At 33.4% G+C, this 16120-nt stretch overlaps 1 pseudogene; it reads right to left on the reverse strand.

Annotated features, from left to right (window-relative positions):
• Positions 1-385: 385 nt before the first annotated feature.
• Positions 386-15972, reverse strand: LOC145632554 (receptor-like protein EIX2; annotated as a pseudogene).
• Positions 15973-16120: the final 148 nt, after the last annotated feature.

Raw genomic sequence — 16120 nt, forward strand, 5'->3', positions numbered from 1 at the left:
GGATTTTTCATTTTGTGCTCCCCGGAGAAGCTTGTATATGGTAGGCCATGAGCAAAATATTTTTTTTTTTTTATTAAGATAAATTCTCCTTGTCAGCAAGGATTACATATTTACATGATTAACATCTTAGTTCATTGTAAGCGAGAGAGGACTTAGCATTGAAATGTGCAGCTCTATTACATAATCTAGGACAGAACGAGAAAGTACAGAACTCAAACTTCCTAGTAGTGCTAAAAGCATCTAAAACAAGAATCTCAACAGGACTTTTGATTCTGTGCTCCCTGGAGAAGCTTGTATTAGGTAGGCCGTAAGCAAAATAAGTCAGTTCCTCTAGCACCGAATCTTAGCCAGCTGCATATTTGTAAATTTGTTACATTCGATACAATCATATTAAATTCATCATAGATACAGACATACAGTCAATACTTGATAATATTCTGTCACAGTCAACAAAAAAATTGAAACTAGAAAGAATAAAGATTAAGAACTTATTGGATTTAAAGCCTCCTTTTAAATTTAGCCTATCTTTCATGTCATCAAAGAACTGAAAAAAGGCATGCCTCCAAGATCTCTTCAGCACCAATGTTCCATAAACTCCCCAAAATCCTATGATAAATCCGAGCACAACACTTACATACAACCCCAGAAAAAACACCTTGTCATCATCAGTGTCATCCTGGGGAGCAGTATTATTATCTCCCCCTGTCGAGTTGTGGTGTGGTTGATCCCAAGAGCAATTCGAGAGAGGAGCTCCACAAAGTTGAGGATTTCCAGCATATACTGAAGCATTGAAACCTTGAAGTTGAGTGCCCTTCGGAATTTCTCCTGAGAAGTGATTGTTTGACAAATCCAAGTTGCTGAGAGAGTTGAAAGCAGTGATGCTTGCAGGAATTTCACCAGAAAGGTGGTTGTTTGATAAATCGAGAACTTCTAAAGTTGTCAATTGTCCGATTTCTGGTGTGATGCTTCCAACCAAACTGTTTCTTGATAAGTTCAACGAGACAAGACCTTGCAAAGCTGAAATTTCTATGGGAATTTCTCCTTCCAACTTATTGTTTGAAAGATCAATAAGCTTGACTAGTCCTAAAAACTCCCCAAAGTCCCTTTCTAATTGCTTCCACATAATTGTTGCAGCATCAATGTTTAGACTGACAACCCCATCACTAAGGTCTTGCACAAGGTTATAATATTGCAATTCTGGAGTAAAATCTGTTGCATTTCGCATTGCTGTAAGATTATGAAGGCAGTTTGGAATGGTCCCAGTAATTTGGCTGGCTGCAAGATCCAATATTTGAAGAAAGGGCAATTGCTCAGAGGTATTTCTCCAACAAAATCATTGCTTCCAAGGCTAAGCAAACTGAGATTTTTGTAATTAATTCCAATGCTTGGCAATATATGCCCCGTAAAAGAATTATGAGCAAGATCAAGAAAAATCAGGGATGTGCAATCTTCTAATGATCTTAGAACTTCTCCCGAAAAATTATTGTTGCGCAAATGCAATGACTCCAATCGCCTCAAGTAACTAACAGAAGGTGGTATACCACCAGAAAAGTTATTGTTCTCTAAACGGAGCATTGATAATTGCTCGAAATTCATCCAGCAATTTGGAAGTTTTCCGGACAGCATGTTATTTGATAGATCTAGATTAGATAGGAGTACTTTAACTTTAGGACACAAAAACAGGATAGGATCAGAAAACCTGTTGTTATTCAAGCGTAATGAAGTAAGGTTTGTTGGAAATGTTGGTATTATATTGCACCTTCAATATTGTTAAAGCTCATATCTATATCAAGGCCAGTATCTAGGGACGTTGCAATTAGTGTTTCAAAATTTGGAAGCGTTCCATAAATCATATTATGAGACATGTTAAGATAAGCGAGAGTTGATGGCAATGTAAAAAATTTCGGAATGTTGTCTAAAATTCCAGTAGAGGAAATATCAAGACGCGAATAATGTTTTTGACTCAGAAGCCAATTTGGAAAGATTGGTCCCAACCTACAGGAACGTAATGTTATAGAATCCAGCTGGAATGGAGGAACCCAATCATCTTCAATATCGAGCACCAAAGCTGGATTATTTGAAAGGTCTAAGTCCCGTAAACTTGAAAGATTTGAGAAGTGATTGTTGGTGAGAGTACCATACAGAGAGTTAGAAGAAAGAATTAAGCTATTGAGCATTGATAGTTGCCCCAAACGAGGACTGATGGTTCCATTCAAATGGTTATGATCAAGATTTAATTGTTGTAATGATGAAAATGTGCCAATCGTGTCAGGAATTGGACCCCATATATGATTATAACTCAGAGATAAAACCAATAAGGACTTGTTTGCGCATCCTGTTAGTGTTTGGATTATGTTGAGAAGTTCATCGGTGATGTTGGCTTCGTCCAAGTGGAGTTCTTGTAAGCTACACAGATTGCCTACTATTTTAGGAAATTGTGATAACGGAAAATTATTTGATGAGAGGTCGAGATGTAGGAGAGACTGTAAATTTGAAATTGTGTCTGGAATCGGACCTTGCAGTTTATTGTAGGAAAGTCCTAAATAGGAAAGATTATGCATATTCCCAAATGCGCTTGGAAAGAGACCATCAAGTTGATTGTAAAAGAGATCAACATGTGTAAGGTGAGTGTAAATTCCACTCAAATTAAAAAGCCATTGGAATATTGATGAATCATTGAGACCATTATAAGCAAGACTAAGATGTGACAGAGTGGTTGTGGAGTTTTCGTATGAAAGTGGCCATTGAACTCTAGAGGGAAGGTTACAACTCGAATGTCCTCTTTGAATTTCAACAAAGCTTCTTTCTCTTTCTCAATACACATGATGTTGTTGTAGTGGCTGCTAAGGGTATCAAGCCCATGAGCAACACAACTGACGTAGGAAAATAGTAAAAACCAAGAAAGGAGGAGTTGATGAGAATTCATTGTCAGCCAACTTTGGTTTGATCAATGAATGTATGCGTTAATTAAATATATAGAATTTGGTATGGTTGCATTAGAAATTTAAAATTGCACTCGGTAAAAATTAGCGTGCCTATGCTCACAACTTCACAAGTCAAAGTATGTGAGAGTGAAAGGAATTTGTAGTGGACTTAAAAAAAGTGTTAAACAAATCTAACTCATATATATATATTCTCTATTTCCAAATAAAAGTCTCACTAAAATACACCCATGTTAATAGGCGAGATTAAAAGTGTTAAAACCAATTTGATTCAAAATCGGTCAATAAAATCCGATCCAACCCAATCGATCCATAAATTCATAACTTGTTGCGTGACTTTTATTTTGACTCGTTTTGAGGGTAATGAACCCTGAAATTTTATCGGGATAGTTTTTCGCATGCAAATTGAAAAATTAAAAATTTAGTACACCGGTTCTGACAAGAATGGTGGCTGAAAATCTTACTAAAGCCACGCTTTGCACCCAACTTATTAGTTTGTGGTGTTTTGGCTACTACGCAAAGTATAGGGTGATGCCTCTTACAAAAAAAAATTATAGAGTGATGGCTTGATGGATGCACAGTTTTGGTGATTATTTTGGCCCTTCAGATTGAATTTAAGATTAGAATGAGAAAATTATTATTGGAAATGTCTTGTTTTCCATGTTAACATATAATTACCTCGGCATGCTTAACACAAAAAATAAGACATTTTCAATATGTTTAACAATTTTAACCTCAAATTTAATGTCTCAAAACACACTTTTTTTTTTTAAGTATTGAAATCTAACTTTTTATTTTAAGGGGTGGTATATTAAAATATTGAAAAAGGGTGGATTTTTAATTACTTTGTGCTTATAAGTGTTATACTTTGAAAGGCACATAATTGTTGACAATATAATCGACTTAAATAAAATAATAGGTAAATGGAATATGAAATATTAAAAAATTGTAAAAGAAAGATAGTGTATGTGGATAATATTTTATTGAAAAGTAATGAATATGAGCAAAAGAAACAATAATAAAAATAGTACTAGTGGGTTTGGGTGAGCATCATGAAAGGTGAGAGATATAATTTTATAACGTAGTTTTTGCCAACAAAAATTTTGTGATCAAAACTTGACCAAAGTTTTGATAGAAAAAACATAGTTCTTTTGGTGCTTAGAGAGCCACTACAATGACAGGGATAAGAATCGATCCCATAATCTTCTAGCATAGAAAGGGAAGCACTAACCACTCTCGCTACTCACTCTCACTCTCATAGAAAAAACAGAGTCATGTGAGTCATGTGACGACCTCATTCTTTTACTCCCTCCATTCTTTATTTGAATGCATTTTTTTCTATTTTTTTTAGTAACTTTGTATTATATTTAATTATTTATTTGTCTTCCCTAATTTAAAGCCCCACTCACAAAAAAATTTCATTTTTTTATTTTCATGGTCTCTACGTAAGTAATTAGCCTGGTTTTCCTAAAAAAAAAAGGTAAGAAACAAAAAAAACTAGTTTCTTTACTTTATCTATGTAATGGTCCAAATTGTACTTGTATTCAAATAAATTAATCAACTAATTACTCCCTTTATTATTGAAAGTTTGACTCACTTTGTATTTGCACAGTCTCCAATATCTTTGACCATTAATTTTAAAAAGTTGATATTTGAAAGATTTATCATTAGCTAAATCTAATAAGATCAAATTTGTTAATTTATTTTGATTGTATAAATCATAAAATATGGTTAAAGTTATTTAATTTTAACCACATGAATAATAAATGAGTTGAACTTTCACGAACGGAGGTGTATATTAAAACACTGTGTAAATACAAGTGATGCATTGTAAAAATATAAACATTAAATTTACACTTGAAAATCATAAAAAGTTAAGAAATTATAAAAATATAAACACTAACTAGATAAAGCCCGTGCGATGCACGGTTTGTTAGTATTTTTTTTTAAAAAAAAATTCATATTTATGTAATTAAAATTGTTACTCCGTATTATATTAGTTTTAAAATATTAGATAAATTCCTAATATTAAAATATCTATTCTCTCCTCAACTTTCTTCCCTTTCTCTTTAATTATATAACAGTTTTAAAATATTAGATAAAATTTCTAATATTAAAAGATAATATTTTATATCCTATGTGACTCTCTGAAAACTCGGGAAAAAACTCCCCTTTATATATATACTAGTTTTGTGCCCGTGCGATGCCCGGGTTGTTTATTGAATTTAAAAATTAATTTTTTAATATATGTGCTTTTGTGACTATTTAAATTATGTAGTAGAAATGTAATGACTAATAATGACATTGGGAAAATGTTCGATTAAATACATAAAAAAAATTATGTAAGCATGAAATATTAGAAAATTCTAATAATAACAAAAAATAAATTAAATTAAAAAATTGTTCTACGCTCGTCGATCCCGAACACAAACTTAAACTTTGGGCTAGGGTTGAATATTTTTTTACTTGTAACCTAGAGTGACCCGATCCGAAATGACTCATGATCCAACCCAATTAACATGTCGATCTATATTATGGTGTGTTTTATTCACTTGGTTTTTATTTATATGAACTTAGGGCCTGTTCTCATTGACTGAACTCAGCTGAACTGAACTGAACTGAGCGAGCTGAACTAAACTGAACTGAACCGAACTGAATATTTTATAAGAGAAGGAAATTAGGAGCTGAACAGAACTGAACTGAACTGAGCTGAACTGAACTGAACATTTTATAAGATAAGGAAATTAGGAGCTGAACTGAACTGAACTGAACTGAACTAAACCGAGTTGAACTGAACTGAACTGAAATGGATTTCAACGTAAGAGAACATGCCCTTAATAAACTTATTAAAACTTATTTTATTTTTAATTTGTACTTGGCTAAACCTTATTATATTTTATTTTTCCTGAACTGAAACTTAACTACTTCCCTTCGCTCCAAAAAAATATTATGATATAAAAAATAAATTTAGATGATATTTATTGACAATTATAATCTAATATTTTTTTTGAATAAAATAACAATTTTATTTGTATATATAAATATTGGTATTTTATCAAAAATAAGATTCTAAAGTAACAATTTTATCCCAAAATTTTATCTAAATTTGATTGAAAATAAAACTTTAAACTAACTTTTTTATCTTACAAAGTCTGTTTAAATCTATCCAACGTGGCGCGACACTTGGCGAAAATTTAGAATGTCAAGTGTCGCTGTCTCGTGACCTGGCTAAAAGTTTAGCTTTATATATTGGTTTTATGATTATTATGATTATTATTATTATTAGATTAGGCTAATTCACACGTGTTTTTGTCCTGAATTCCTAAATTTATACAATCTTCAAAGTATATTTAATTTTATATATAATTCTTGAGGCTACATATAATAGCATTATCCTTTATGTTAATGAATAATTAAATACTTCCTCCGTTCTGTTAATATTGCAACAAGGAGGAAATTACGCATCCCAAAACACATTTTATATGCTAAATATCTATAATTGTGTAAGTGTAAAAATTATAAAAAGTTGATATTGTGAAAGTATTATATGAGACGAATCCAACAAGATCACACTTGACTATATTTTGCTTAACGTATAACTCATATTGTATGGTCAAAGAAGAGTGATGAATAGTGCAAAAAGTCCATTGTTGCAATATTAATAGAACAGAGGAAGTATAATATTACTAAATAAAAGGGACATTTACCAACTATGAAATGTATTTGCTATTGAAGAGTCGTTAACAACTACAAGTCTTTCCATCAGATTTTTTTTTTTTTTTTTTTTTAATAAAAAGAAGTTGACTTCAAGTCTTCTTACCACGTTTCAAACCTTTCGTTGTTTATGATGGGGCCGACCTTTTCACATTGGAAATTTCAGGTATGATTTCCTTTGAGGACCTAATGACTAAGTAACTCTTCACTAATGTATTATAGGCTTATAGCTAATAGTTTATGCATTCCACATCTTCTACAAATAAAAGTGTTGTTTCAATTGGGGATGTCAATGGGGCGGAGCGAGACAGAGCGGGGCGGATGTTGGTCTTCCCACCCCCACCTAACATTTTCATCCTCATTCCCACGGTGGGTCCAATATTCATCCTCATCCCCGCTCCGGCGAAAATTTAGAATGTCAAGTGTCGCTGTCTCGTGACCTAGCTAAAAGTTTAACTTTATATATTAGTTATATGGTTATTATGATTATTATTATTATTAGATTAGGCTAATTCACACGTGTTTTAGTCCTGAATTCCTAAATTTATACAATCTTCAAAGTATATTTAATTTTATATATAATTTTTGAGGCTACATATAATAACATTATCCCTTTTGTTAATGAATAATTAAATATAATATTACTAAATAAAAGGGACATTTACCAACTATGAAATGTATTTGCTATTGAAAAGTCGTTAACAACTACAAGTCTTTCCATCAGTTTTTTTTTTTTTTTTTTTTTTTTTTTTTTTTTTTTTTTTTTTTTTTTTTTAATAAAAAGAAGTTGACTTCAAGTCTTCTTACCACGTTTCAAACCTTTCGTTGTTTATGATGGGGCCGGCCTTTTCTAATGTATGGTTGGTGCACCCGGAAAGAACATAAGGTATATTTAAAAGAACATGGGTAAAAAAAGAACATTATATATATTTATAAAGAACATGAGCATAATATATATTTAAGTTTGATGATTATGTTCTTTGAGTTTGAACTATATGTTCTTTATATTATACAATATATTCTTTAATGCATATACATTAAAAAAAACAAAAAAAAAAAAACCAATAACTCGAGTAACAAAAAAAAAGAACATGTTCTTTAATGTATTATCATGTTCTTTTTGTAAAGACTTTATGTTCTTTGGCTAGAAGTGATCAAAGTTAGAACGGCCCGACCCGATTTTGCACGGGTTTTGGGCAGAATTTTTTTCGCCCCCAAAATCGGGTCGGACCCAACCCTTAAATTTAATTTTTTGGGCAAGTTTGGGAATGCATTTTATGCATTTTAGTTGATTTTTTTACTCGACCCGAAAAGCCAGCACGACCGGACAATTTTGGGCACAAAAACTTCGGCCCAAAATTTGGCCCGACCCGAAAAGTGAGCTGACTTTTTAACCTTGGCCCGGCCCACCCAATGATAACCTACATCTTTGTCAAACACGAACATGTTCTTTTTTGTCAAATATAATGTTCTTTTTCAAACACGTTCAACACCTAAATAACCATGAAAAATAATATGTTCTTTTTGTAAAGATTCTATGTTCTTTGTAATGTCATGTTCTTGTCAAACACAAACATGTTCTTTTGTCAAACATAGGTAGGTTCTTTTTCTAACACTAGCATGTTCTTTTTTTTTTCCCATGTTCTTTAAAATATGTCTAATGTTCTTTCCAGGTGCACCATGCGCATGGTGCACCCGGGTGCACTATACTATTTTCAGACCTTTTCACATTGGAAATTTCAGGTATGATTTCCTTTGAGGACCTAATGACTAAGTAACTCTCCACTAATGTATTATAGACTTATAGCTAATAGTTTATACATTCCACATCTTCTACAAATAAAAGTGTTGTTTCATCAACTGGGGATGTCAATGGGGCGGAGCGAGACAGAGCGGGGCGGATGTTGGTCTTCCCACCCCCACCTAACATTTTCATCCCCATCCCCACGGTGGGTCCAATATTCATCCTCATCCCCGCCCCAGCGGATTCAACTCCAATACCATCCCCCCCCCCCCCCCCCACTTGGATATACATCCCTACCTATTCCCCACCAAGACCAGCCTAATCCCCACCCAAAATCCACTTAATCTTCGTCTCTTAAATACACAATCCTACATAATTAATATGGATTGAAATAATAAAAAAAAATTCTAAATATTACACACATTTGTTTATAATATAAGTATAGTACAAAGTATAATAATTAATATTTTATTTCACATAATTATTTTATAAAATAATATAAAGTATATGATTTGCTTTTAAAGATATATAGATGTGGATATGAGGTGGAGATGGGGCGGGTACGAAATGGGGCAGGTACAACTTAAAATCCACCCCTGCCCAATCACCCACAACGAGTATGGTTTTTATCCCCATCCCCGCCCCACCACCCGCCAAACCGAGATTCATCCCCGCCCGACTAGGGCGGGGATGAGGCGGGTCTATTACTTGACCCGCCCCATTGACATCCCTAATTTCACCCTTCAATTTTGTCTCTACAATTAAGTTAATTAGACTTTATTTTTTTTCTTACTCGTTTTGTTTCTAAAAAGTTGAAATTCAGCCAGCAAGTTTGTTAGGAAATAGACGAGGATCGATTGATTTAGGTCATGTGTTTGGTATGCGAGGAACATAGACAACAATATACTTCGTATAAAACATAAATATAATTTGAGAAATAAAGGAGAATATAAATAGTATTTTCTTATTAGTTTTCATGAAAGATAATAAGAGATAAAATAAAGGAGATACAATACTCTACTCCATCTCACAAAATAACTCAATGGAGTTACATATAAGCTTGAGTTGGTAAGGATAATCAATTTTAGCACTTGTAATTTTCCACCCAACGACTCTTTGTTTAATAATTTAGAGGTGGTGGCTGCTACAACTTGGGTTAGTTGGTAGGGGTTACTAGGTCTAGTAGGGGTTATTAGAGGGGTTACTAAAGGGGTTACTTGGTCCGGTCAAGGGTTTTTAAATCGGAGGGGTTACTTAAGAGGTTACTAGAGGGGTTACTTGGTCTGGTCAGAGGTTACTTGGTCCAGTCAGGGGTTACTTGGTCCGGTCAGGGGTTATTAGATATGTTACTTAAGGGTTACTTGGTTCGGTCAGGGGGTACTAAGTCCAGTCAGGGGTTACCAGGTGGGTCAGGGGTTACTAGGTTGGTGGGGTTACTTTGTCATTTGCTGATTTGGCACCCTGCCGCACGGTGCGGCCAGCCGCACCAGAAATAGACCTTAGTCCTTGGCATGTTGGTAAGGAGATGATAATCATGAGTTAAGAATGAGGTACAATCTCTATTATTTATTTTTCTATGGTCCCCTACAGTGGGAATTGGCCTGTATGTGGTGTGGTTCAAGGTGTTTTTAGTTATTGAGAGTATTCAAGATTTTATATTTGTTGGTTTGTTATTTGATTTACCCATGTCCAAGGCTAGGTATGGAACAAAGAGCATGTACGCCACACTTATGGGATAGAGATTTGAGTAAAGAATTGTATTATTATTCGAGGTTGAATTGTTAAAAGTTATTTTCAGAGTATCACTAGTAGAAAAAACCAAATTGGCACCGGTTCAAAACCCCTCAATGCCACCGGTTTTGAACCGATGCCAATGTGGGGGGTGCCAATAATCGCATTAAAAAGCCACCAGTTTGAACCGGTGGCAATACTTAAAATTGGCACCGGTTAACCGGTGCCAAAAGTATCCAAAAAAATATTATCCCTCCTAAACGGTGCCAAAAATGTCCAAAAAATATATATATTTTTTATTTTTTTTTGTGTGTCTTTGTTCACTTAAAAATTAGCAGGAAACTAATACAACACCAATTCACCAAATATAAAAGTAATTCATAATCAGTAATAACACACCAAATGCTACACCAAATATAATTGAAATTCATAATCACCAAAATGTTATATATATACATAATACATTAATACATAATATAATTGAAATTCATAATCAGTAGTTTTACACTTGCCAAAAAAAAAAAAAACGAATGGATTCGACGAGCTCAACAGCTGAATTGTAGAAGCAGAGTATCGGCCATCAGTTTTCTCCTCTGACGATGACTCACGAACTGAAAATTGAAAAAAAAAACCGATTAAATTCGGATAATTATACCCAGAAAACACAAAATTAAATAAAAAAAAATCCCAAAAAAAAATAACCCAGAAAACTCAAAAAAAAAAAAAAAACACATGCATGTAATTATAAAAAACACCCAAAAAACACATGCATGTAATTAAAATTGATTAATCAACCCAAAATTAACCCAGAAAAAATAAGAAAAATCGAATTAAAATACAAACCCTTTAAATTCGAATAATTATACCCACAAAATCAAATTAAATCTAAAAATCGATTAAATAAATCTAGAAAAATCGATTAAAATCCAAAATCAATTACTTAAACCCTAAATAAATCCAACAAAATCGAATTAAACCCTAACCTCGTATTAATTATACCCAAAAATTGTTGTTGATGTTGATGTCGATGAGATTTGCGGTGGTGTGGTCGAACTTTGTGGTGGTGGTGGCGGTTGTTGACCTGATGTTGCGGTGGCGGCTTTGGTTTCTACGGAGATGAAAGAAGATCTAAGGGGAGAGGAGATCGAAGGGAGATGAAAGAAGAACGAAGAGAGAGAGAGAGAAGATCGAAGGGAGATGAAAGAAGAACAAAGAGAGAGAGAGAGGAGATTGAAGGGGGAGGAGAGAGAAGGAAATCAGAGGAAATGGAGAATGAAGGAGGTAGAGAGAGAAGCAAGTTATTAGGGGTTTAGGGTATAGATGAACCGGTTTTTTTTTTATTTTTAACTTTTGCCACCGGTTCAAAACCGGTGGGATTAACATTTTCCCCACCGGTTCGGTTTGAACTGGTGGCAAAACTCTTCTATTAAAAACCCGCCCATTTTCTCCCTTTTTTTTCCCACCGGTTCTTAAGAACCGGTGGCCAAAACTCGGTGTCAATTAATATTTTACTACTACTGTATAGAATTATTTTACTTTGAGGTATATATGTGTGATGTGTTTTCAACTACACTGTTTAATTGAGCTAGTAATGTTAATTATTCTATTATTCTTTGTATTCTGATATGTGATGATTACTCAGCTTTTTGCTGACGTGTGTGTGTTGTTTTGTTGTGCTATTTGTGTTTGTGGCCATGTCATTTTTTTATGGTGGCCCTACGACGATCTATTTTAGAATTTGTCCTTAATGGTGAGCAGTCAAGATTTTCTAAGCAGGTTTAACAACTGATCGTAGCTCAAGGTGCTCAAGTGTTTCGATTAGTATGCTTTCACGAGTTCATAAAGTTGTATAAATAGCTCAACTAGTTTATTGGGTTGTAATTATTGGGATTTGTAAGCCGTAACACTTGACAGATTATCGAGTGTGGAAGTAATACCTCCGATTTAGGTGTATGCTTCCGCAATTTTATTTAAAGGTTGTTTATTTTTCCTTTATTCTTGTTTATTATTAGTTAGTAAATCGGGGGTGTTACACGATGATCATATATTAATTAAATATTCAATACATAAGTTCAAATTTTTTATTACAAATGGATGGATTACAAAGTTAAAAAAAATTTTAAAAAAATCTACAAAAGCATTCTTCAAATTTACATACTTTGAAAATGTGCTAAGTCATTACTACTATAAATCTATAATTCTATTTCAAAAAAATCAATATAATTACACATAAAACAAAAATCCCAAGTCCCCAATAAACACAAATTTGACAATGTAAGCTTCTTCTAATTATCAATTAAAAGACCAAGTAAATATTTTAAATTCTAATTTTCTACAATTTAAATTGTCAACAATTCAAGTATTCAACAATATATCAAAACTAATTAAACAAATCATTAATTAACCTAATTATCACTAATTTACAAACAAATAAAGATTTAAGAATTAAGAGGGGTAGAGGAATAAGAGGACTGTTGAAACTAAAAATAAAGGATAAAAATAATAATATTAGATAGTATGAAGCAAGTAAAATAAGGAACTCAATAATATTTCTTCATGCTTAACTCACGAAATACAAGAGTCATATATATATAGGGGTGAATATGGTCTGGTTTGGTGCGGTTTTAGTCCAAACCAAACCAAATCACAAAATACGGTTTGGTCAAATTTCCAAACCAAACCAAACTATATTAGTATTGAAACCAAACCAAACCAAACCGTAATAATGTGGTTTAGTGCGGTTTGGTTTGCGGTTTATGATGAGACGACATTTTTTTCCTAAACATTGTCAAATAATACTTAATAAATTTATAATAAAATTTAAATGATTAGCCCAAAGGGATTAAATTACATTACAAAATTATAATACCTATTGAATTTGAAGTATTGAGAATGAGTATAGAGTATACTGACCGTATAGTTTTCTTTTGATTTTTCGTTTTTTTTATTATTATTTTTTTATAACATATAATAATTATTTTAATTTATTTAAAAAATATATAAATATTAAAATGTGGTTTGCTGGTTTACAGTTTAGTTTGGTTTATATTTTTGAAAAACCAAACCAAACCACAAACCGTATTTAAAAAAAAAAATCGAAACCAAGCCGTATTGTTACAAACCGTAAACCAAACCAAACTGCTACAATGTATGCGGTTTGGTCTGGTTACGGTCCAGACCAAACCGTGTACAACCCTATATATATAAGCTAACAAACAACAAATAATAAGCTAAAACAATAAATCTAATTTCCTCATTCGATTTATTCGGTCAAAGGAGTTTTAGAAGGTTATGCGTTGATTTCCTTTGTTTAATTAAGTTTTTAACTTAAGAGTTCATTTGGCATCGCTGTGGTTTTCTTTTTTTGGTTGTTGTTTTTCAAACTCATATGATATATGTCATATAATGAAACGAAAAGTATTCAAACTTATTATAATCATGATAATTTTGAAAACTGGCAACTGAAAAGTGAAAACACCTTTTTTCTTGTTTCCTGTTTATAGATTTTTGTTTTTTTTTTTTAAAAAAGAGAGAAAACTGAAAATAAAAAATAATGTCAAACAAACTCTTAGTAATGAATTTTCATTCTAATATATTAAAATACCCATCTTAAGTCTCTACAAGCTCTCGGCAAATCTCAATTTGATCTATTGCTTGGCAAATTGACCATCTGCACTCCACCTACTCCAACTTGAGGGGGATGTTAGGAAATATTATCATATCTTTGTGATTATTACCATATACTTAGTTTCCTATTTTATAGGCTCAAGATATATATATCTTGAATATCTTATTTGATATGCTTTAGGGAACTATGTACTCTATATAATTATGATCAATCAATGAATGAATCAGGGAAAGATGTGGAAAGAAATTTAAAATAAAAAAAAAATAAATAAATAAATAAAATAAACAATACTCTGTAGTGCCCTTGGTAGATGGGTTGGTGTTCTAAAAGTTGAAGGTTATAAATTGTGCTTATCCAAATATTCAATTGAATACTTAGATTGATCGTTTTAGTGGGTATTTGTATTTACAAGACTATAACAGTCAGTAAAAGCATAATTTACATACATTAAAAAAGTATAATGGAACAATTACTGGTAATTTTGTTACACTACAAATTTTGCATTTGAGAATTCCTCTGAAATCTGGCCACATATATAGCTATACTCACATATATCTTGTTCATTATCATGTCTAAAGACTGGAAGTAGGCGTATCTCCAAGAATGTTTGAATACCAAAGTGCCACAAACTCCCCAGAATCCAAGGTAGAAACCAACCCCGGCGCTAACATATAATCCTACATAAAACTTATCAGTATGATCACTGCCTGTTTTATCTTCCTTCTGCTGCGATGAATCGTTCCCTCTTCTACAAGAGGGCAGTCCTCGGTTAGGGGCTCACCGCAGAGGTGAAGATTACCCGAGAAAACAAAATATTGGAATCTCCAAAGTGAGGATGGAATAGGCCCTGACAGATGATTAAAGGACAGATCAAGGGAGCTCAGGATCCCGGCTTGATCAAGTTGAGGGATAACTCCAGTTAATAAGTTGTGTGATAAGTCTAAATATGTGAGATTTGACATGTACCCAAGAAAATGTGGAATATTACTTGAAATCGAGTTGTTTGAGAGATCGAGATATTCAACAGACTTGAGGTTTCCCATTGCATCAGGAATCGGACTTGACAGTAAGTTATTTGACAGCTTCAGATATACAACAGACTCTAAATTCCCAATTGTGTCAGGAATAGGCCCTGAAAATGAGTTGTCAGAGAGTTTAAGGTATGCAAGAGACTGAAGGTTTCCTATTGCATTGGGAATGAGTCCTGCGAGTAGATTATTAGACAGATCGAGATATGAAAGTGAACGTATATTCCCGATTGCAGTAGGAAAAGTACCTACAAGTTGATTGTTAGAGAGATCGAGATATGAAAGAGTACGAATTTGTCCAAAAGTGGTTGGAATGGGGCCTGAAAGAGAGTTATGAGAGAAGTCGACGTGCACAAGGTGAGTGTTGATCCCACTCAGGTTGAACAACCACTCGAATATTGAATAATCATTCAAGAAATTGCTAGCGAGATTGATAACAGCAAGGTTGGCAGAGGAATTGATATAAGAAAATGGCGGATGGATTGTTGAAGGAAGGAGACAATAATCTAAGTGAAGGCCTTTTAAGGAGGGAAGGTTGTTAATGGCTTGGAACCAATCCGTAGCTTCGATAAGATAACAATTACTCAACCGGAGATTTTCTAACAAAGTAAGATGGGAGAGCCAATGCAAGCTAATGGAAGACAAGTGAAAATTATTACTAAGATCAAGATATGTTAAACGAGAAAGATTTCCAAGGTGTTGGGGTATTTCCCCTGCAAATCGGCTGTTAGAGAGATTAAGGTGCTTTAATTTAGACAGGGAACCAAGAAAGGTTGGGATAGATTGCTGTTGAAAATCATTGGAACTGAGGTCCAAGTATTTCAAATGCTTAAGATCGGCGAGGGAAGAACTCAAATTACCTCCAAGATAACAATCTTCACGGCCATGAAGATCGAGCATGATGACATGGCCTGTGCGGTTGCTGCAACGAACACCAGGCCACTTGCAGCAGTCTACACTGTCTTCTTTATGTTCCCAAGAAGTTAGCAGATTGCACGAATCAAATTCAATGCCATGTTTAATATTTATGAGAGCATACTTTTCCTTTTCAATACACCTGATGTTGTTGTGACTCTGAATGCTTGTTGCAGAACTAGAATGACTACTGTGACAGCATAAGTAAATATAAAAAAGCTGAAACAGGAGGTAAGGGGATGCTCTGAGAGGGGACTGATTGTGAATCATGATAGCGATCTAACTTTGACATGAACTTTAGAGATCAATGGTGTGTATAATTTATCCATATATGCTCAAGTTAGAAGTTTAGCTTTTGGTGAGGAGTTTGATCATTGTCAATTTTGAAGATCTCAACAAGAAAGTCAAATTTGGCTTG

This window comes from Chenopodium album, chromosome 5 (assembly GCF_948465745.1).
Source record: "Chenopodium album chromosome 5, dcCheAlbu1.1, whole genome shotgun sequence".
Taxonomy (NCBI): domain Eukaryota; kingdom Viridiplantae; phylum Streptophyta; class Magnoliopsida; order Caryophyllales; family Amaranthaceae; genus Chenopodium; species Chenopodium album.